The sequence below is a fragment of the Emydura macquarii genome, unplaced genomic scaffold, assembly GCF_026122565.2.
Source record: "Emydura macquarii macquarii isolate MOO-44397 ecotype Brisbane River unplaced genomic scaffold, CSIRO-AGI_Emac_v2 contig_1644, whole genome shotgun sequence".
NCBI classification, from domain to species: Eukaryota; Metazoa; Chordata; order Testudines; family Chelidae; genus Emydura; species Emydura macquarii.
Window position 1 is genome coordinate 3,452,427 of NW_027131781.1, and position 22,240 is coordinate 3,474,666.

The following is a 22,240-nucleotide window of genomic DNA, read 5'->3' on the forward strand; positions in this document are numbered from 1 at the left end:
GTGCCTTTGATCATCTCCCCCTTTGTCTCTGTCAATGAAGTTATAGACAAAGTTGCCAGAGCAGGATGAAGCTGTCCAGCCGTTCTATTATTAGCATGATTCTTTTGAGTTATCAATAAAAGATGACATGGTGAGTGGCGATGCATTTTATAGGGCACCGTAGTGCACCACATGCATTACTTATGGTCCGCTATTGCAAACCTTGGATAATTGAAGGCACTCTGGGCTTGGCTGGGTGCCATGTAACCCACCCTAATCATGCCGAAGTGGTAGGCTAATGCGTGCCCCGTTCCGTTTAAAGGTGAACTGAAAAGCTTTTTGCGGCTATCCAAAGCCTGAATCCTGAGTTCTCTGTTTCTCCTGCAAGAGCTGCCAACACATTAATTGTGACAGGAGAGACGGGGGGTGGGGGGCCTAAATTTGGTTCCTGACAAGGAACAAATACCCATTAAAGGGACAACCCTGCAGTTGCAAACATCTCGTCTTCGTGACCTGCTGTGGTGCCTTTTTCTTTGGAGAGACGGCGCTAGTTTGGTTTCCTTGTTCTTATAGTTTGGAGAGAAAGGGGAACATGGCCAGCTACTGGCCCTTCCTGGCCAGAAGGTAAGAACTGAGGACAGGAAGGTTCCCCATCCCGTCTCATTGTCATCAAATGGGCCCTTGACTGCTCTGCAGCAGGATTAAAACAAACTGGTTTATTATTGCTGACTGATATAAATTGCTCACTAAGCCATACATGGGATAGAGCACAGAGCTACCTCCCCTGTTTATACACAAGGCGCTGCCGTGCTCACCGGTACCGAATGAAACACTCCCCTGTACAGCAGTGAGATTGCAAAAAGAGAACAAGGGATAAGGCAGTGCAGGGAAAGTGGTGCAAGTCAGCCAAGGTGAAGGCATTAGAGGAGAACTCTTCAGTTCATTTTACAGCCTACAATTCCTGTTTGTGCAAGGTTTCAGCCAACTCTGTGCATTGAACTCAGAGCTGGTAATTTCCTTGAGCCTTTGGAAGGTGGACAGCAAGCTGTGACAACATAGTGGAGCTTAGAGGGACCAAAAATATCTTGGGTAACCCCCAAGCCATATTTAGTTTACTCAGAGACAATCAACACAATGCAGGTGGATGCCAATACTTTCGGCATCTTTCCCAAAGTTATCACCCAGGGAAAGTCATCCTCTCAGGACAAACCTTGCTGTGTTAGCCGATCAGCCCATCCTAACCTTGCTGTGTTATTCCAGATACATCATTTTCAGGGGCACTATGGTACTTACAAAAATTGTAACACAACAACAGCTTGGTAGCAGCGATCCTGGGGCTCAGAAGCTGTGGAAGCTTCAAAACAGCTGAATCTCCTGTTCTTATAAAGACTTTTCAGGAATGGTTATGAGCATTTACCACGTGTAGGCTAAAGACAAGCTAATTTGGGGGGAACTTTGGAATTGATTTGTCTAGCAGTTTACCAACAGCTAAGAGGAATACTCCGGAAGTCAGCCAGAGGCTCACCCATCAGGGCTAGGCTGTGACCATACAAGCCAGGAGACAGTAGTCAAGGCTTTGACAGATTACAAGACCATTGGTCAGATTTGAACTGTCTCCCCTCAATGCCTCATTCAATGGGGCTTCCATGACAAATCCTTCATCTTTACTCTTCTCATAATGCTTCCCCTGGGACACTAGCCTACATTATACATCATGAAGGGGTAGTTTTTACAAGCATGAGGAACGAGAGGTAACAGAGCTGTCATGAGCAAAGTCAGCAGCTATTGAGAAGACGTGTGTGGGCCCGATCACCACTGCTGTTGCTGTAAGGAACACAAATGGAGGCTAGAATATAAACACATGGGGTTGCGGGTTTTAAAAATCCTTTGAAACCTGTTACACGTCACCCCTGGTTAAATCCGGCTGGCTTCACCTGTACTGCAAATAAGCCACACCGAGAGTCATAGAATCCAGCCTTCTGACATCTAAAGATTGGACTGGCACAGCTTGGTGAATGGCACATTCAGGGAATATAGTTTAAAATGACCCCAGTTAAAACACTGACTTAGAGTAACCAAAAAACAGGGTTACTTACCGGTGAGCTGCTCTCATGAGCATGGCTCTGCCGAATCCTGCGTCCTTTCTCACCTGCTGCACGATGGCGTAGTGGGACGTGAAGGTGTGCACCGACGACCAGGTGGCCGCAAAGTCCCACAGTCAAATGGCCTCCTGGCAAAGTGCCGAGGAGTGCGGTCCCCCCTGCCTGTTCATGTAAAACATGGCTGCTGTATTGTCCGTCAGGACCTGAACCATCCTGCCCCTCAGGAATCTGAGCAACACTTTGTAGGCCAACCGGACCGCTCTGAGCTCCCGTACATTGATATGGAGGCTCTTCTCCTCTTCTGACCACAGCCCCTGGGTGCTCAGGTCGGTACTAATGTGGGCCCCTCACCCCACGTCCGAAGCGTCTGTGATTAGGGTGACCGATGGGGCCAGATCCGGAAAGGGAACCCCTCCCAGCACCTCCCTGGGAGTCCTCCACCAGTTCAGGGAGACTAGGACCCCTGGGGGAACCATGACCATCCTGTTCAAGGGGTGTCTGATCGGTGCATACACTGAGGCTAACCATGCCTGGAGAGGCCTGAGTTTGAGGCGAGCCAGTCTCACCACATACGTGCAGGCTGCCATGTGTCCCAACAGCTGCAGGCAGTGCCTGGCTGTCGTCAGGGGGCACCTGTTTAGCTGGGCGATTATCATGGCCATCACCTCGAACCGAGGCTGCGGGAGGAAGGCTCTGGCCTGGGTAGCATCCTGGGTGGCCCCAATGAACTCTATGCTCGTTTATGAGCAGCCCCAGTCTGGTGCACGTTGCACAGGTGAGGGATAGGCTGTTCCAAACGTGGGACCTGGACTTGCCCCTGATCAGTTAGTCGTCCAGGTATGGGAAGATCTGCACCCCTCTGCGGCGCAAGTGGGCCGCCACTACCGCCATGCACTTGGAAAATACCCTGGGGGTGGACGAGAGGCCAAAGGGCAGGGCCGAGAATTGGTAATGGCAGCCAGCTACCATAAACCTGAGGAAGCGCCTGTGGCTGGGAAGGATGGAAATATGGAAGTACGCATCCTTCAAATCGAGGACGGCATACCAAGCTCTTGGATCTAGAGCAGGGATAATGGAGGCTAGGGAGAGCATGGGAACCTGAGACGCTTGATATGATTAACAGAGTCAGTAAGGGGACTGCTACTTGCGAAAGGCAAGAGGCAGGACGTTCCAGCAACCGTCATGGGTGGAAAGAAGGAACTGAGGGCCCGTAGGGTTGACAGTGCCCTATGTACCGTGGCATGAGTGCGGTACTCCAGGGGGCACCTAAGCCGACCCTACGGGGTCTGCTAAGGGGAAAAAAGTTCCGGGAACCAGTGCACAGTGGCGTGCACACACCTATATTGGAATGGACATGAGCAATCACTCAAAGTAGAACTTCATTGATCCTCAGGACCTGGTCTTGGGCAGGGAAAACTCCCAGTAGATTTGGAAGCTCAGGGTTCTGTTAGCAGCAGATTTTAATCTTTAAGCCTTTGGCTGTGGTGACAAGATGATCAGAAGACTCTTCCTATTCAAGGGTAATTAAAGAAACCCATGTATTTTCACAAAGTCTTTCTTGATGGTGATTTTTTCTTAATAATAGTTGCAAGTGTGTCTTGATAGTAATTTAATGTACAGTGTAATGTATTTGAATGCATGTTTCCCAGTTAACCTGGGAAAAGGCTGTAAAATAAAACCATGTGGAAATGACTAGAAATTAAGCTAATTAAAAGTCAAGGTAAAGTTCGTGGCTGGCAATGTGTCCACTTTTAATGTTACATCAAGTAACTCAGCTTTAAAGCTTCTGGCTCCTTTGCCTCTTAATTTCACTTTCTGCATTCACTGAGGCTTTGATGTCTTCAGATTAGGAGATTCCTTGTCAGCTGCCTTCACACGCAGCAGAGAGCCCTTTGGGCAGAGGGGGAAATGCTAAATTGGCAAGTAGAGACTGTCATCCTTCCCCCATCCCGTCTGTCTTGTAGCTCAGCATATTTTTGTCCGAGAGGAAACAACATGTCATCACCAGCAGTTGCTCTTTGATCAGTGATAGCTACAGAACAATGAGAGGAGAAGCACCAGGAGAAGCATGCGTCCCGTATTTCCAGACGCCACAAGGTCGGTCATTTCTGGCGCTGTTCTCAGCAGCTTCAGGAGAGATTCAAACACCCGCCTGAATGGTACTGGCAGGTGCATCAGAGAAACTACACATAGTGAGTTGTATCTAGAGGCTGTCGTTAGCAGGAGAGGAAAGCTGGTACAGCAGTTAGATTGCTAGGCTAGGACTCAGGAGACCTTTTCTGTTGAAGATTCCCTGTGTGACTCTGCACAAGTCTTTTTGTGCTCCAGGATAATAGCACTTAGATACTGGGGTAATGGGGGCGGGATTCAGCTAAGATGTCACAGCGACAGAAGAGAGCACAGAATTCACGACTAGCCCCAGAAACCGTCATGGCTTTTCACGCCTTTTACAACATTAGACAACCATAGTCACGGTCCTAGCACTAGTCAGCGATAGTCTAATGGCTATCAAATCTGACAGCAGCAAAACAACACATTGTGTTTCTTGCCAGCATAACAACCCAACATGAGCAGAGATACCCTGCATTATACGCACACATTGTAGCCACTGAAAATGACTGACAGCAACAATTTCTTCCCTGCTCCCATATCAACCCTGACACAGTAATGGGGATTCCCATCAGGGCTCCAATTTCTCACGAGACTGTGGGAGTGAAAGCTGGCATGGGGTAATCTGTATTGTACTGTTCGACTGGGAGAAAACACGCATCTCAAGTATTTGCTGAACATGCTAGAAATCTAAAAATGCTCAAGCCTAGAATTAATGGCTAATCCAGGGTGCGCGTCCCCAGGAATCACACTCACAGCTATCTCACCAGGGTTTTTTTACTCTTTCTAGGTGAGATGACAAACTCAACATGTCCCCTCCCTCTCTAAGGCCGATGCAGTTTTTGTAAGCCAACCCTTTCGCTCTGTGAGATTCACAGCAGTACACGGCATTATGGGTTCCCGCATCACCCAAAACTGGATACTCAGTACTGCCCTGCTGAGAACAGCCATTGTGTTGGAGATGTTTGGCTGTGAAGGTGAGCCGGCCAAGAGAGAAATCCCACTCTGCACTGGGATGAGAGCATGGAACCAAGTGGATGGAGTCATCGGATGCCATGCAAAGTACAATACCAGCGAGAATCATATGTAACAAATGCTAGTCACGTGGTTTAATGCACTTCTGGAAGGTGCTCCGCTCAGATCCAACAGCGGGGAGGGGAGTACAAGAATCTGAAAAGAACAGACTACTCCAGTGTTTAAAGGATTTTTTTTTGGTCATCATCTCACCAAAGCCAAGACAGTCAGACCATTCACTACTTCCACTGGTAGAGAATGGTTGGAAAATCATTCGAGCCCTCAGCAACATTTGGGGTCCTCCAGTCCGTCGACGTAGTCAGCAATGCAGGCAGGCTCCTTGTGGCCAAGGCACTTAAATGGTTTTATGCTGTATGTGTTTCCCCCCGTTGCATTATTTATTAGACTATTGGCAGGTCCTTATGTTGTTAAACTGTAGCTATATTGAGTTATTTCCTTTTCTTTCTCAGAACTATGAAGACAATTAGTTAAGACTAAATAGATATTTGTGAAATAGATGAGATGCTCTAGCAATGATGAGCTAAGGCAAAGCCAATGGCTGCTTCATATACCTTTATATATGTCTTAGATTTATTTTTTCAGTTGACAGGGCACTATATTGTCCACATATGCTGGGTGGCTGCAGAAACTTTTACTCACCAATATATCTGGGTGACTCCTCATGGAAATGGTGATGTTTCTAGGACTATGGCAAACCATATAAAGCAGGAAAGAAATGACTCATATTAGGGCATAGCCCTGGTAAGGGCTTAGAGCCATCAATTCTCACTGACTTGCCCGTTCCACTGGGAGATGAAGGTGCTCAGCATCTTGCAGGTTTGGAGGGCAGGTGCTAAATATTGTAGCGAGGAATTGAGCTAGAAAATGGGCGTAGATGATCTATCTATATATAAATGTGTGTCCAAAACCAAATTGTGCATGGGGAATATATCAAAAAATCTGTTCTGTTGGACATGCGGCTAGCAAGAAGAGTCTGATTTGTTGACTTCAGAACATACCAACCATTTTCTACAGAGAATAAACATTTTCAAATAAATCTGAAAAGACAGCGTGTTATATTTTCTCTGTGAAATGAAGAGGAAGGCTCTTAAAAAATTCAGTTAAAGTCACTAGAAATCATATTCCCGCTCTGTCTCTGGTGTGGGTCGACCTCACACCAGCTGTTAGCTTTCTTCTTGTTGTGATAAACGCCATCCGAGACTTCCTTTTTCTAATAAGAACAAGAGGTTGCTTGGCAAATGCAGTGGATTAACAGAGCAGTGAAAAGACAGAGAATTTCGTTTGAAAATTGTCTGTTTCAGTTTGGGTGATTTTCTGACCCTGCCATTGCTCTGTTCATGAAGTTTCAGGATAACGGTTAGTTCTTCTGCTGATACACACGAAAACACAGGAACCCTCCCGCCTTTCACGGGGAATTTGGTGGGCATGAAATGTTGCCCCTTTCAAAAGAGAAAGGCTGGGAGTGCATTGAGTAGCTGATCTGCAGTGAGCACTGATTACCAGACTGTTCTTAGTCATCTCATTCTTATCTTCGGCTTCCCCCGCTGTCTGTTCCATGCGCCTCTCTGGGAAAGAGACCGTCTTTTGTGCGCAGTGCCCAGGGTCTCTGATCCCAAAGGGAGCTGCTCTGCTCTACTGTCACACAAGACAATCGTTCTGCTGCTGCCATTCCTTCTCCAAGTTCTCTCCCTTGTTCCTGACTCAGCCGTTGCTCTCACACACGTAGGCTGTAACCTTGCCACGGCTCATCTGCTTTAACCGCGCAGCTCCCCAAGCCAACCAATGAGAGTGCAAGTGAATTCACGCCAACATTAGACAAGCGCGAGATGTAGGATGGGGCGGGATGGAATTCAGGTCAGGGAGGCCGGACAGAGAACTCAGCCCCACTCAGCAGCAAACGCCAGCAGCAGGGAGACAGACGAGCGGCTGAGCCGTGTCGCATGCGCAGTATCTCCCTGCTTCAGAACACAAGAATGAGGGGTGCTCAACAAAATTTAGAAGGTGGGAAACTCAAAACCTGTAAAAGGAAATGCTTTTTCACATAACCTGTGATTAAACGGTGGAACTCACTGCCATGGGAAGTTAAGGAGACCAAGAATTTAGCAAGACTCAAAAAGGAATTGGGGATTTATATGAATACCAAGAAAATCCAGAGTTCTCATAGTTAATGACAACCCACTTTGGAAGGGATATTAAACTTACTGCTTCAGGGCTTAAGACAACCTCTAAACAATATCTCCTCCAAAGCAGCTGGTGCTGACGGAACTTGGGCTCTCCCACGTTCCAATGGACAGAATTCAGAGCGGCAGCAGACAGCAAACCAACCAGCTCTCCAAGAGAAGCCCAGCGCATGCCCACAGCTTCCCTGACGCACGTGGGGTGTACAGACAGCCACAGATGTGACAGCGCCTCCGAAGGCAGCAATAAAACGCTCAGCCAGGAGCAGCCGCAGCTAAGTTAGAAGGACCTTTGGGCCTGTCCTCACATTGGAATCCTCGCTCACAGCTGTCACGGGGCAGCCAAGGCGTCCGCAGCGCTGACCTGTGTGCTTCCAGACGGGGGCTTAGAGGCCATAGAGTGGGGGGCAGGAGGCTTAGGGGATCCAGTGGCCTCTGGCATGAGTGCTGGCCGCAGTTCTCCCCTGCTGTCACCCCACCTTAACGTAATGGAACTGCGGCCAGTAAGCCAGCCTGGGGCAGGACAGCCACACGACAGTTCTCGGCAATGCAGCCTCAGTGCAGCACACCCGCACCCATCCTGGAGGGTGATCACAGGACCTCTTACATCGCACTTCTCACCGCTAGAGCTCGGAGCGCTTTACCAAAAGGATCTCAGCATCATTGCCCCATTCTACAGAGGGGGAAACTGAGGCTCGGGGTGGCTTGCCCAAGGTCACCCAGCAAGCCCGTGGCAGAGCCCAGACTAGAGCGCTCCTGAGTGCCAGGACCCTCACCGCTGGGCCATACATGGGGGAACCACCAGAGGATCCAGTCAGATAAGCAAACCAACAACTGGATACTCATCCATATTGTCTGCCCTTGCAGAGACCTCCACCAGGGCCCAGGCCTCACCACCCCCAAAACAGCTCTGTGACCAGCCCTCCCCCAACAATCCCCTCTCTCACCTATTGCCCTCTTCAGAGGAAAGTCCAGTGACTTGCTACCCCTCCAGCATCTCTGGAGGCCAGGGGTGGCCAGGCAGGGCCTCTGTTCCACCCCAGAGGCAGATGGTAACCAGCCCTCTCTCAGCAATAAGTTCCTGCTACTCTCACCAGCTCGCTGGGGAAACACATGCCTAGAAGCCCTCTGGAGGGGGGTGCTAAGAAAACTTCCCCTCTGCGGCCCCTAGAAAAATCAGAGCTAGAAGTTCTGTTCATGGCTGACTCGGGCAAAGCCCAGAAAGCGCAGCCACTTCTCTGGGAAAGTCAGAACCACTGCGTGTGAGCGCACAGGGACAGGGTAGACCAAGCCAGCCAGGCACCTCAGCCAAATATTATGTGAGCACCTGTAAGGCATTCAGAGGCTGCAGATTCTAAGTCACAGGCACAGAGAGCTGGGATGAACGGGTGCCTCTGTCCCGTGAGGGAGAGATCTCCCATGAGGAGGGGAGCGGAAGATCCCTTATTCGCTCAGTGGACTAGTCATTAAAATGCAACAGCCTGTGCTCATATGCCTACAAAGCTGACCTGCCTCAGATACAACACTTCAATCTCCCAGGACCTTCTATCTCTGACCTGAAAGTTGCTATCCTATCACAAAAAAACTTCAAACACAGACTTCAAAGAGAAACTGCTGAGTTAGAAATTATCTGCAAACTTGACACATTCAAACTGGGTTTAAACAGGGATTTGGAATGGCTCTCTCATTACAGGAAGTAATTTGCTCTGACCCCCATTCTCACCTCCTCCTCAATGACTGTCATTAGCCCTCAAGTACCCGGCTTTCATCCACCTACCCCATTGTTGTCTATGCCTTTGGATATGTATATGTTGCCTGTATTTGCTATATTATTTCTACCAACTGCATCTGAGGAAATGGGCTGAAGCCCACGAAAGCTTATGCCTGCTGAAATTAAATGTGTTAGTCTTTAAAGTGCTACAGAACTCTGGTTGTTTTTGCCTCAGATCAGGCGGGCAACATGTTTCAAACAGGATTTCCAGGTATGTGGGGGGGGGGGGGATGGGAGGGGTGGGGCAAAGAGGGGCTGCTTTGCAAAATGTTCCATTTATTTATTGTCAAAACCCAAAACTAAAAATTTGGGGAGAGGGCTGCTTTGTCATCCCCCCTCCACATTTTGGCCCCTTTCTTTCATTTTTACCCCTTTACAGTGGGGGAAAGAAAACGGGGAAGGGAAAAATCAAAGAGAAAAGGGGGCAAAACACTCCAAAAGGGAATGGTTTCTCTAAAAAATGTTCAAGGCAAATTTCAAATAAATAAAAACCCTTCCTGTTTGAAACTGGAATGAAGAATACAAATGATTTCACACCAGATGGTTGCCATTTCCAACCATGCTTAGCCTCAGAATTCTCACAGCCGGCTGGAAAAGTGGCACAAGGGTTTTTGCACTTTGACAAAACGTACATTCCTGCAAAAACTAAAGCAATATTAAATCTACATCTTCCCAGAAGCCTCCAGCTCCAAACCAGGGAAATGCTGAATGTCTCAAGCATTGTGATGTGAATTGTGCACTACTCTTTCCATCAAAGTGTAGGGGTTAGTGATCATGGAGATGGGAGAAAGAATCTGTGTAACCAAGTCTAAAAGCCTAACTATTTCTCTCTAATTTTAAATCTCTGCGGGAGTATTTTAGATTTCCCTTCCTGAGATGCCTAAGAAACTATGCAGTTCTGAGAGGAGATGATAAACATCCAGGAGATAAAGACATCCAGAAGGGGAGAAAAGAACATACATTTCCTGTATTCATGGTGATGTGGCTAATGAGACAGCAGAGCTAAGATCTGAACTCCTACTGCATCTTACATCAAAGGATTAGTGATGTATTTAAAAAGGAGCATGAGGCCTGAAAGCTTTCCTGCTGCTGTTGCAACTAAACGGAGGCGTCTCTGAGTAAACAAAGTATTCAAGGCATGTAAATAGCATTGGCAAAATGAGGTGCTAATGAACCTGAAGAGTCAGATTTGCAAATTGACCCTTGCTACTAGATAATCTCGAATTAGGCTGGGATACAATTGATGGTGGTCATTGGAAGAGTAATTTGTTTATATTAATTTTATGATTTACGATTTGTCATATGGTGGCATTACACCCGAGATCAGGACCTCATTGTGCTCGGCCCTACGTGACAGAGGCAGTCCTTGCCCCGGCCTGTGATTTAAGTAGACAAGAACCTCAAAGAGGCGAAACGTCTTGCCCAACATCACCCAGCAAGGCTGCGGCAGAGCGAGGATCAGAACCCAGGTCTCTGGAATCCCACACCAGCCTCCTGAGCCCTGCACTCCTCTTCCTACACATCAAAGTCTCTATTCAGTGCTGTCCCTTTTTGGAGTAACTTCTCTTGCTTCCCATTGGTTTCATCCCTGCTCTGTTAGACAGGAGATTTTATGCACCTCTTCCCCCACCCGGTATGTGCAGAACAGTCGGGTGCAGAGCTCCAGTTTCCTCCTTTGATGAGCTATTTTCCACCTCATTTTCTGGCAATCAAAAAAGGCTCCTTTGTCTTGGCACCTGTTCAGGCTGTTCCTGAGATTTATCTTTACCTTCCCCAGAACGGGCATCCGAAAACAACTAGCTATTGAGCGCTGGTGACACTGTCAATTATTCACTGCACTAAGCCAGTGGCCAGGAAGCTTACGTGGGTTATGAGTTAAGTGTTTCTATGCTAGGCAGGCTGTTCTCCAGGCTGCACACACTTACACGCGTATTACTTGTTAGTAACGTGTTATGCTTGAGTTACTGTGCACCTAGGAAGTAACACATTAGTTACTATGGCCCTGCATAAAACCCGCCTCAGGAGCGCAAAAGGGATGAAACCAATAAAGTTCTATAGAAGCCAAGCTGAAAGCATAGTGTACTAAATAGAAAATGATATGCTTTCTAAAGAATATTTTAAACATCCCGTAGAATTTAATATGGAATTATGGCCCTGATCCTGCAAACACACCTGTGAGTAACTTTAATGCATGTGAGCAAGGCTACTTACCTGTGTCAGTATTTGCAAGGTTGGGGGCTGAAGGGACAGATTTCAATGGTATTTAGGTGCCTGAAGAAGCAGGTAGGTGCCTAGTGGGATTTTCAATGTCTAGCGCTTTTGAAATCCCCACCTATCTGCTTTTTGAGGTACCAACACCCCTTTAACACTCTGGCCCTAAATCCCTACTAGAGAACATCAGAATGGCTATACTGGATCAGACCAATGGCCCATCTTGGCTGGCATCCTGTCTATGACAGTGACCAATGCCAGATGCTTCAGAGGGAATGAACAGAACTGGGCAATTATCAAGTGGTCCATCCCCCATCGTCTAGTCCCAGCTTCTGGCAGTCTGAGGCTTAGGATACCCAGAGCATGGGGCTGCATCCTTGACCATCTTGGAAAATAATTCAATAGGTGGGCTCTAGAATTCTCTAGGAATGGGATCCTTATTGATACAGCTCTACAGGACTTTCCGGGTTGTTAGTTTCCTAATGGGTAATGTGCTGGCCTTTACTGAACCAAGGAAAGATCTCATTTTCCAGGGCATCTTTTTCAGTTAGTGCCTTCAGATTTTTTGGAGTCAGGCTGCATGCCCTTCATAAAGCACAGAGTGTTTCTTGTTTCACTAGTTTATAAAACAAGTTTTAATAAACAAGTTTATAAAAAAGCACATTTCCCAGGACTCCGGCGACGCTCCTGAGAACAAGGCCGTGGGTATATGCTAACACACACACTCTGTCTTTACAAGTCAGCCAGAGCAGCTTTCATTACCTCTTCCAGCATTCACGTGCAAGCGCTTGAAACACAAAATACACCAGAGTCAAACGAATGCTTTTTCTCTGCTCCCTTATTCATGCTACGCAGCCGCTGGTTTAGATATTGTATTATATTTGTGTACCCTTTAGGCAGTTAGATCAATTATCATCAATTATGCATTACCCCTTAGCTCATTGCAGAATCACGGCCTCCAGCTGCTTCCAGCTGTGTCTGTTGGAGCAACAATTCTATTCCCTGAGAACAGCCTTTCAAGACGCCCCTCCCCGTCTTTAGGTGGAAGTAATAGTCCAGCGCTGGCTGATTGATGGCTCTGAGTTAGGCCCTCGTGGTGTCTCATTAAAACGGGCCCCACTTAAAAAAGGAGAGGTGAGAATGGCTTATGTCCTTGTGCCCAGAACTGGCTGCCTTCCCGCCCCCTGGCTGTGCCTAAGATTGGAACTAATCAGCTGCTATCACAATTGACAGCAGCCATGGAAATTTTTGGCCACTTACAGGAACATGCTCCTGGGTGGCCCATGAGCCCTCTCCCCCTGTCTACATCCCCTTACAGCCACCACATCAGACCGACCCCAGCTTGAATAAAGCAGTGATCACTCCCACTGGGCGTGGCTGCCATGGCACTGTTCCTCTGCCTCTCTCTCAGTTCCGGCTTCCTCCCAAACTGGGTCCTTGTTCTTAAATCCACCCATGCAATCTGCCTCCTTGGACCACGCCCCAGAGCTAGAAGGAAGTTCTGCTGAGTGAGGAATGCAGGCTCAAGCCTACAGACAAAACCAGAGAACGATCAGAACTGCTCAGTTTTACAAATCCACTAATGAGCAAAAACACCATCTGCAGCATTTGAGGACTCGTTTTTTCTGCACCCATCTCTCGGAGGGCAGTAGGACTCTCCTATGACTGGAGAGCAGCACCTTTCATCAGCTTCAGCATCTCCTTCCTGGATGCTACCAGGCTAGCCAGAGATGCATCATCACAAGTGAAGCAGCACGGTAAAACATGTCACTGCTTCAGCTTCATCTCTCTGGGTGGGAATCAGAAACTCCACAGGTTGTCTGCAACCTCTGCTCAAGTGTTCGGAAGTGTTGCTTCTCATACAGGGCTGCATATTTAGTCAAATCATACAGGTAAATGAAGCATGAGTCCCGCGCAGTGCCCATCATTCACAAAGGTTGCCATCTACAGAGCTCAGGACATTACTGCAATTTTGATTTGTATCCCCCTTGAGTAACTGTGACATTTTTGCATTTTACTCCAGCGTGCTGCTTTGAATAATAACCGAGGGAGAAAGGCTTAATTTTCTGTTGCACAGTCACTTACCCTTTTAATTCTGTTCACTCCAGTCTCCTTTCCTCTGCTTCTTCTAGTCACAGAAAGCAAATGCACTTTTTTGTTCTTTGTAGATGAAAGGAAGGGAATTCGTCCAATTTCATACTTACAGAATCAGTAAGAAATTGCCTTGCAAATTGTGCTCTCGGGGCAGAATTGAAGTCCCTGGTGAGACGTGTGGGAAGCATATGCACTAGCTGAATGCGTCATACAGTACCTGCTAAACACACAGCGCCTTAACTCCCCATCCCTCTAAATAATCAGCTTTCTCTACACCCACCCCCACCGAGTCCAAATGAAGCCCAAGTGAGGTAAGAAGGCTGGTTCACACACATCCTCTTATTTTTGAAAGGCATTTCAGAAGAATACTATGGGCAACCAGGCACAGCTAGATAAATTCTGATCCATGGGCCAGTAAAACAGACTGGGGAAATGGGCACAATTTTCAGTTTATAATCAAGGCCCCAATCCCGCAGCTGGATCCAGGCCAGCTCCTTGCAGCTGCTCTGGCGCGTGCAGTGATGGAGACGAGGTCCTGGCAGCTAGCGACCCTTGTTGACCACTTTCGTTCAGACCTGGATATGGCGCAATGCATGTACATAAGAGAATAAATGCTAGCAGCGTAGCTGGCGGGCACTCAGCCCCCGCAGGTTCCATTGGCGTGAATGGGATTTGAGGGAGCTCAGCACCACCGCCCAGAGGTGCTCAGCACTTAGCAGTGTAGGGCCCTTCTTCTGTCAGTGGGCGCAGCAGCCTGGTTTCCTCCTGGTGAGGTCGGCATGACTCAGTGCAGGGATAAAGGTCTCTGCGCGCCCTTTGCAAGACTGGGGCCAGCTGAGTGCTGGTTTGCTCTCTCCCTTATCAGGGAACCGGACCGATACTAACTAACCAACCCTCATACAACCTCAGGAGGGAGGCGCAGGTCCATTCTCTAGTTGGGGGTAACAGAGGTTCAGTGCTGCCTGGGATCGGAACCTGTGCCCTGGTTCAAGGCCCCCGAATTGATGTGTCTTCAGCAGAATCTGCAGAGATCTCAGAAACTCCTGCTTCTTCCTTGGAGAGGCAGAGTCTGTCCCCTGAAAGAATTCTCTCTTGTACCTCACGGGAGTTTCCGTAGGGCAGGGAGAGCTCCTCTCCTTTGGAAAATAACTCTCCCTGATCCCAGCCAGAGCCTCCCAGGTCAGGAGCTTGGCACACGCAGCTCCAGGCAGGCGCTGCGAACCCGACTCGGCGTAACACACACAGCGCGAGGTGTCCTTTGCCGGGAATTCGTCTAGCCCATTCTCCAGTCAACGGGCTGTGACGGCTGCCATTCCACTCCAGGAGAGAGATCCAGCTTTCTCTTGAACCTTCCCTCTACAATTTACGTTTGTTTTCCCCAAGGATGGTTTTGCCATCAAATAAATGTCTCATCTGAATTAATCTTATTTTTAAAAATGAAAGCGTCAGCATACTGTCCAGGCAGATCATAAAAAGACATATAAATCTGCCAGGAAATGCAGTTTAATAGGAGTATTTGTTTAGAATAGCAATTGTTCCCTCGTGGGCCGTTGATAATAAAGAGACAATCTATTGAACGGTAGCAGTCCCATACCTTCCTTTACCTAAAGGTTTGGCCTAACTGAGTTTCTGTGCTAAACATCTTTGGCAGATGCATTTATTAGTAAATGAGATTGGCTAATGTTACTAAACTCAAACCAACCCCTTGGAATATGGGGCTGTTTTATGCACTCTAATAGCAGCTATAAAATGCTTATTATTATTATTATAGGGCAGGGAAAAGCAAAGGTCTGTTCCCATAGCCACGGAGAAGGATAAGAGAAGAATGGGGGGCGGGGAATCTAGGGGCACCGAGAAGACCAATCTTCAGTATGATTTTCTGCTGTCTGGCCTGGGGTGCAGAACCTCTGAGCTATCTCAGTAATCCCACATCTCCCTTCCACTTGTCACGACTGGGCGGTCATGCCTAGTGGTCAGTACAGTGGCGGTCAGAGGCCAGGGATAGCGACGAAGGTCAGAGCTGAAGTTAGGAACCAGGAGTCAGAGCCAAGGGGCAGAGCTGGCGTCAGGAACCGGGCAAAGCCGGAATCAGAGTCCAAGTACGAAGCCAGGGGCTGGGATCAGACTCTTAGTTCAAGGGCTGGGGCTGAGGGTCCAAGCTGGGGCTGGTGGGTCCGAGAGCGAGCGAAGAAGAGGCAGGTCCATCACTACAGCTGGCAGGGCAGTGGGCCTGGAATGCCTCCTGGGTGTTAAATAGGGCACCTGGATCAATGGGGGCCATGAGAGATGCTCAGTCTAGCCTGCTGAGGAGGTGCTTCCATCCCCTAGTCCTTCTCTCCACAGGCTGGCGGCGGTCAGGCACACGGCCCAGCACGGTTGCTGGATAGCGGCGTGGAGGAGTTGGCTGTCCTGCAGACCCACTCTAGTTCCCGCAGAACCTCCCTGCTGGAGCGATGCTCGGGGTGATGCAGAGATGGGCTATTTGCTTGTCCCTGGGGGTGCTGGAAGGTGAGGTTCATTCACCCAGGTGTTTACAACCTTCTGAAAAATCGGCTCTGGAAGATCCCACCCTGCGCTCCCTGTTGTCTCCTACAGCTCCCCTCTGGCTGGGGGCATGGGGTGTTTCTCACCGGCTCTGCATCAGTGCCGCAGTAACCTCTGCTGCATTGGCTTTCTTCCCACATGGCCAGGCCCAGCCAGACGGGCGGGTGTTTTGGTGTGTCTACCCACTAATTGCACTCTGTCTGCAAACTGCAGGGAGCATGTGCACTGCTTATTGGAAACACATCACACCCGCCTTTGTCAACAGACGAGAGGAATTAAGCAGGAAGTTTCCCAGAAGAAAACATCCCCTCTGTCCTCCTCCCAGGAAAACACCTGCCCGCAGGGGGAGCAAATTCTGGAGCTGAGGGCTATTCACTGAGAACATCCTTCCACCTGGCATTAGTAGTAGCACCTAAAGGCCCCAATTGAGGTCAGGGCCCCAGTGTGCTAGGTGCTGTATAAATACATGCTGAGGGAGGCCTTGCTCCAAAGAGCTTCTGGTCTAAATAGACAACCTAGCCAAAGAGTGGGAGGGGGAAACTGAGGCACAGGACAGGGAAGTGAATGGCCCAAGGTCCCACAGTGAATAGACCCCAGATCTCCTGAGTGCCATCCACTGCCCCACCCAGGCTGCCTCTGGAGAAGAGAAGAATGAGGGGGGATTTGATAGCAGCCTTTAACTACATGAAAGGGAGTTCCAGGGAGGATGGGGCTAGGCTGTTCTCGGTGGTGGCAGATGACAGTCTCAAGTTGCAGGGCGGGAGGTCTAGGTTGGATATTAGGAAAAAGCTTTTCACCAGGAGGGTGGTGAAGCACTGGAATGGGTTACCTAGGGAGGTGGCAGAATCTCCATCTTTAGAGGTTTTTAAGCTGAGGCTTGACCAAGCCCTGGCTGGGATGATTTAGCTGAAGTTAGTCCTGCTCTGAGCAGGGGGTTGGACTAGATGACCTCCTGAGGTCCCTTCCAACTCTAATATTCTATGATTCTATGAACTCAGCCAAGGGGCAGCTGAAGTGGCGGAGAACCTGACAACGGGCGTATGGTATCATGCTCCCATCCCACACAGTAATGGTCGCCTCCCTCAGCAGCTCCCAGGCCTGCTCAGCACCCCGCAGGGTGTTGTCTCACTGATTCGCCACGTTCCCCTGCACTGCGTGGAAGAAGAGAGCTGAGAGCTTTAAACCAGCAAAAATGACAAGCCCAGATGAAGGTGAAAATGCTGGTGATTCTTCTTTGGAATCCTGCTTAATTAAATCATACAGGAAGGGGCTGGCCCTGCACCCCCTACACATGCAAAACTCACCTAGGATTGGACACGAAACCTGGTCGTAGTCCACCAGGGCGTGGGGCTCCTGTGGATCCAGGGACGTTTATTACCACTCTGCTAGAGAGGATTTCTTTCCCCTTTTCTTTTTACAGGGCTGTGCCAATGCTTTGGTTGGCAGGTCTGCAGCACCCTCTGGTGGCTAAAGGGTTCACCATTGGCAGAGTCACTTTTCTAGAAAAAGCAGGAGGGTGAAGGAACGAACGATGCACCCTTGCCTTGCTCATCATGAGCTTTGAGACAAGTGATCTCACTCTCGGTCAAATTTCTGCTCTGAAAAATCATTGCGTAGCTGCCATGCTCCTGCAGCAATCCAACAGAAGCAATCACCTTTCCACAGAAATACCAATGTTGATTAAGGCGACAGAATCAAGAGGTTCAGAATCAATTAAAGCTGAATCCTTAGAGCCAAACTCTGGCCTGGACCCAGCAACAAGGTACTTAAATATATGCTTCACTTTAAGCATGTGAGTAATCACACCGACCTCACTGGCATGTGCTCACACTCTGCTGGATCAGGGTATATGTAAGAGTTGGTCCTTTCCTCTAGAATGGGGTGTACCAGAAACACCCACGACATTATAATTTGGCTCTGATTCTGGGTCTAAATGCAGGCCCATCTCTTAATATGTGCTTTCATTCACAGAAGACATATTAGCACATTATTATTTATAGCAATGGCAGGGAGTCGTCAGAATGCCAAGTACAATACTGTCACCAAACTTCCCTATCAGAAAGCTGAAAACAGAGTCTGAATCTGAGATGAGGCTGAACTGAGAGACCCAAAGTCAAACATTCATGATCCAAAATACAGGAGAGGGTTGAAAATGTTCCATCATACCATGTTTTCGGCTATTCGATGAAACACAACGTTTTGTGGAAAAACGTCCATTTTTGCAGAACATTTCTAGGTTGTCATTGACACACCCAAACCCTAAAAAATGAAAACTTTTTGGTTTGTGGTAACCAAAAGCTGGAATTTTGCAGATGCCGGGTTATCAGTTTTTCACCGAAAGCCAAAATAAAGTAAAATAAAATTTTCATCAGAATTGGGAAAAAATAAAAGGTTTTGTCTACATTTTTCTTAGGGGAAAACAATAAATATTTCCCAGCCAGCGCCACCAAATTATGGCAGAGATCATAGAATCACAGAAGACTAGGGTTGGAAGGGACCTCAGGAGGTCATCTAGTCCAGCCCCCTACTCCAAGCAGGACCAATCTCAACTAAATCATGCTATGTTCAAAGCTGAATCTGGGACTGGACTTCCCTTAAGTTCCCAGGATTTCAAGGTCCTGTATTTCAAGGCGCTGGGCTCTAATCAGACCTTCACCTCTGAATACATTATGGCATTGAGATATTACACAAAATCAGCATTCAGAACAGAGGGTGGCAGCTTTCTGACCCTTTCACAACCATGTGGGAAAATCCATTGTTTGTTGTTGCTGAAGCTCCAAGAGTTTCAGCCACCAAACTATTTGCAACCCCACACCAAGTGAAACTGACCGACACGATCCAGCACTTGGTGCTCAGAGAGTTTTGAGCATTTAATTTTGTGCAGAAAATGTTCCAGAACCCACCCAGAATCCTGACTAAAAGACTCATCCAGCTTTTTGGAGGTTTGTGGCTCCCTCAATCTCCTTATGCTTCTGTGTCTCCCTTTCTTCTTGCATTTCTTCTTGCTTTGGTTGCACCCCTGTGTTCCCTGGGAAAGACAAGAATCTCCCCAAATTTGAGATGGCTCCCGAGGCAGACCCAAAACGGAACCAAGCGTGTATTGTAAAGCAGTGACATTGTCCTGTTGGGAAAGGTTAACAAGCTGAGTGATGACAAAACTGCAACCCACTGCCCTCGGAGCTAACCAGCTACTTGTCAGTTCATGCCTGCCTGGGCACTAAGAACAGGCATTTCCAGGCTTTGTGCTATGATATTCTAAACTAGCCAAGTGGAAGAAACTCTAATTCACGCTTTGATGTAGGTTTGGACACAGACAAACAAGCTTATTTACTCCATCAGGCACTTAACTCATTCCTAAACTGCAGAGGATGAGCCCTCAAGATCAGCGCCGGATCGCTGGGCTCTCCCCTCTGGCTGAATTGCAGGCTCCTCAGGGCAAAGTTTGTTCTTCACATTTGCCTGTCTGCTGAGGCCACTTGGTGCTGTGGAAGCTGTATACACGGGCCTCAGAGCGCCCTGAGACGCTCTGCAGAGAAATTCTCCTGCCCAGGGGACCTCTCTGCTGCCTCTGATACCAGCCAGTCCTCGCCCCTGCAGGAGGTGTGTGGTGGGCTGTGGACACTCTAGGTGTGGAGCATAGGGTGGGATGGGGCTCTGCTATGAGCGATCCTCCACTAGCATGGGGTCGATTTGCACAGAGGCAGCTCTATCTTGTGCCGGGCCAGGCCACCCTTCTTCACTACAGAGAATCTGGCCAGCGGGTTAATTTTCTTGTAATGTCTCTTATCAGCCAACTGAAAGTATTTATAGAGTGGCCAGAGCCTTGGATCCACGTGCGCCGCCTTTGGTGGGCTCAGAAGCCAAACTCTAATAAGGATCTGAATTTTGTTCCCAGGCTGAATCAAAACCCTGGCACTGAAAATCCCCGAACTCTGGGGTGCTGGGATTTTGGATGTGTATTTTATGGCATGCCCCCATCTCCACTGTAACCCAGCATGTTCTTCATTCGCACTAAAACTCACAGAACTTCAGGGGCTGACAAAAGTTTTGACTCCACAGAGCCAGACTCTTGCAGTCAAATAACAATAAAACAAGGTTACTTACCAGTAACTGATGTTCTTCGAGATGTGCTGCTCATGTCCATTCCACTATAGGTGTGTACACGCCTCCGTGAGCGGCTACCGGAACATTCTTCCCCTTAGCAGATCCCGTAGGGCCGGCTCTGGTGCCCCCTGGAGTCCCGCGCGCATGCCGCGGTATATGAGGCACTGCCGGCCCTACGCTCCCTCAGTCCCTTCTTTCCGCCAACTCCGGCAGTGGGGCCGGGGGGTGGGTTGTGGAATGGACATGAGCAACACATCTTGGAGAAGATCAGTTACTGGTAACTAACCTTGTTTTCTTCTTCGAGTGATTGCTCACGTCCATTCCACTATAGGTGACTAACAAGCAATACCCTGGAGGTGGGACGGAGTTACAGGTGAGCTGCCTGCAGCCCAGCTCTGCTGAAGCCCACTAATTCCGGCGCCTTGGACAGAGGTGTAGTGGGACGTGAAGGTCTGTACCGCCAGCCTGGCAGCTGCTTTGCAGATGCCCTGCCCTAGCACTTCCGCTCAGAAGGCTGTAGATGGAGCTTGAGCCCTGTTGGGTGAGCTGCGGCGTCCGGAAGCGGCACCTTCACCTGCGCGCGGCCAAACACAATGCAGGGAGTTATTCACAAGGAAAATGCGCCGGCGGAGGCCCGTGAACCTTTCATCCGGCCGGATGCTGCGAGGAAGAGCTGCATCGCTCTCTGGAACGGCCTCGTACATCTGATGTAGAAGCCAGGGCCCCACTCGCGTTCTAGCGAGTGCGGTCTTCTCCTCTCCTCCGAGCTGTGTGGTTCGGGGAAACCTGGGGAGAATATATGATTGGTCCAATGAGACTGGGCAACCACCTTAGGCCAGAAGGTCCGGTGCGGTCTCAACTAAACCTTATCTTACAGACCACAGCACGAGGAAAGAGCTCTGGGGTCAGAGCTCTGATCCTGGAGACCTTCCTTGCTGAAGTAAACACCCCCAGGAAGGCCCCCTTCCCGGACGGCCAGAGTAGAGGGCATGACGCCGTGGGTTTTGGAGGTGGGGGGGGGCATGGCCCGGGAAGGACCAGGTCGAGATCCCAGGGAAGCCCTGGGTCGCGGGCCTATGGATAGAGCCTCCCACCCCCTTCAGGGGCCGAACCACCATCTGACGGGAGGGCCGCAATCCCCCTTCTAGCGGCTGATGGAAGGCTGATATGGCTGCTAGGTGGGCCTTCAGGCAGGCCACAGGCAGTCCCTGGAGCTTTAGCTGCGGCAGGAATTTCCTGGCTCACCTATACTGGCGAGAGGCCAGGCAGAGTATCTCGGGACTGCTCCCGGCAGGCAACAGCCACTTCCACTTAACCCGCTACATGGCCTGCATGGAGGGTTCCTGCTACCCATCGGTACACACTGGGCCTGTTCTGAGCAGCATACTGAACCCGTGCTGGCGTGGCCAAGCCGGAACAATCGGGATGGCGTCTGAGTAGCCCTTCCTAGTTGAGCAGGACTGTCTGCAGGAGGGGAGAGTGGGAGAGCGAACATGAAGGTCTCTGACCGCTACAGACGAAAGACGTTGGCGAGCGTCCCCGCCCCTTGACCATGGAGGGAGCAGCACCATGGACACTTCATGCTGCAGGCCGATACAGCCTGATTCCCTCTGGGGAAACCCTCCTCCCGACGGTCGTAGACGCCCTTAGTAGGCACAGCGGCCCCTCGTGGTGAGGAAGAGCGACCCCTTGACGTGGTCCGCCTCGCCGTTCCTCGCCCCGGGGAAGTGATCACTGCCCAGGTCCCAAGGACTGATAGGTTCCCTGATGAATGGGCTCCCGCCGCCTGTCGGTGTGGTACCTGGTCGCTACAGTGACTGACAGCGCCTGCTTTCGATAAAGTGGGGGGACCTCCCGCAAGCCCTGCGAGCGTTTCGCGGGTCTTCTCCTCGGTGTGCCGACGCCTCTCCTCCCTTGGCCAGACGCCTTGTGAGCTGAGGTGAGCGCTGACACGGCCCATTACCCTCTGCTCGAGGCGGCCGCTATCAGGGTAGCTGAGGGAGCCTGTTCCTTGAACGGAATTCCCCTTCACGCATGCCGAGGAGTCGTTCACCAGGCTCAGGAGACTCGGGCTTGCTGCTGTCGGGGTATTATGTGCCGATGGGCTGCTGGAC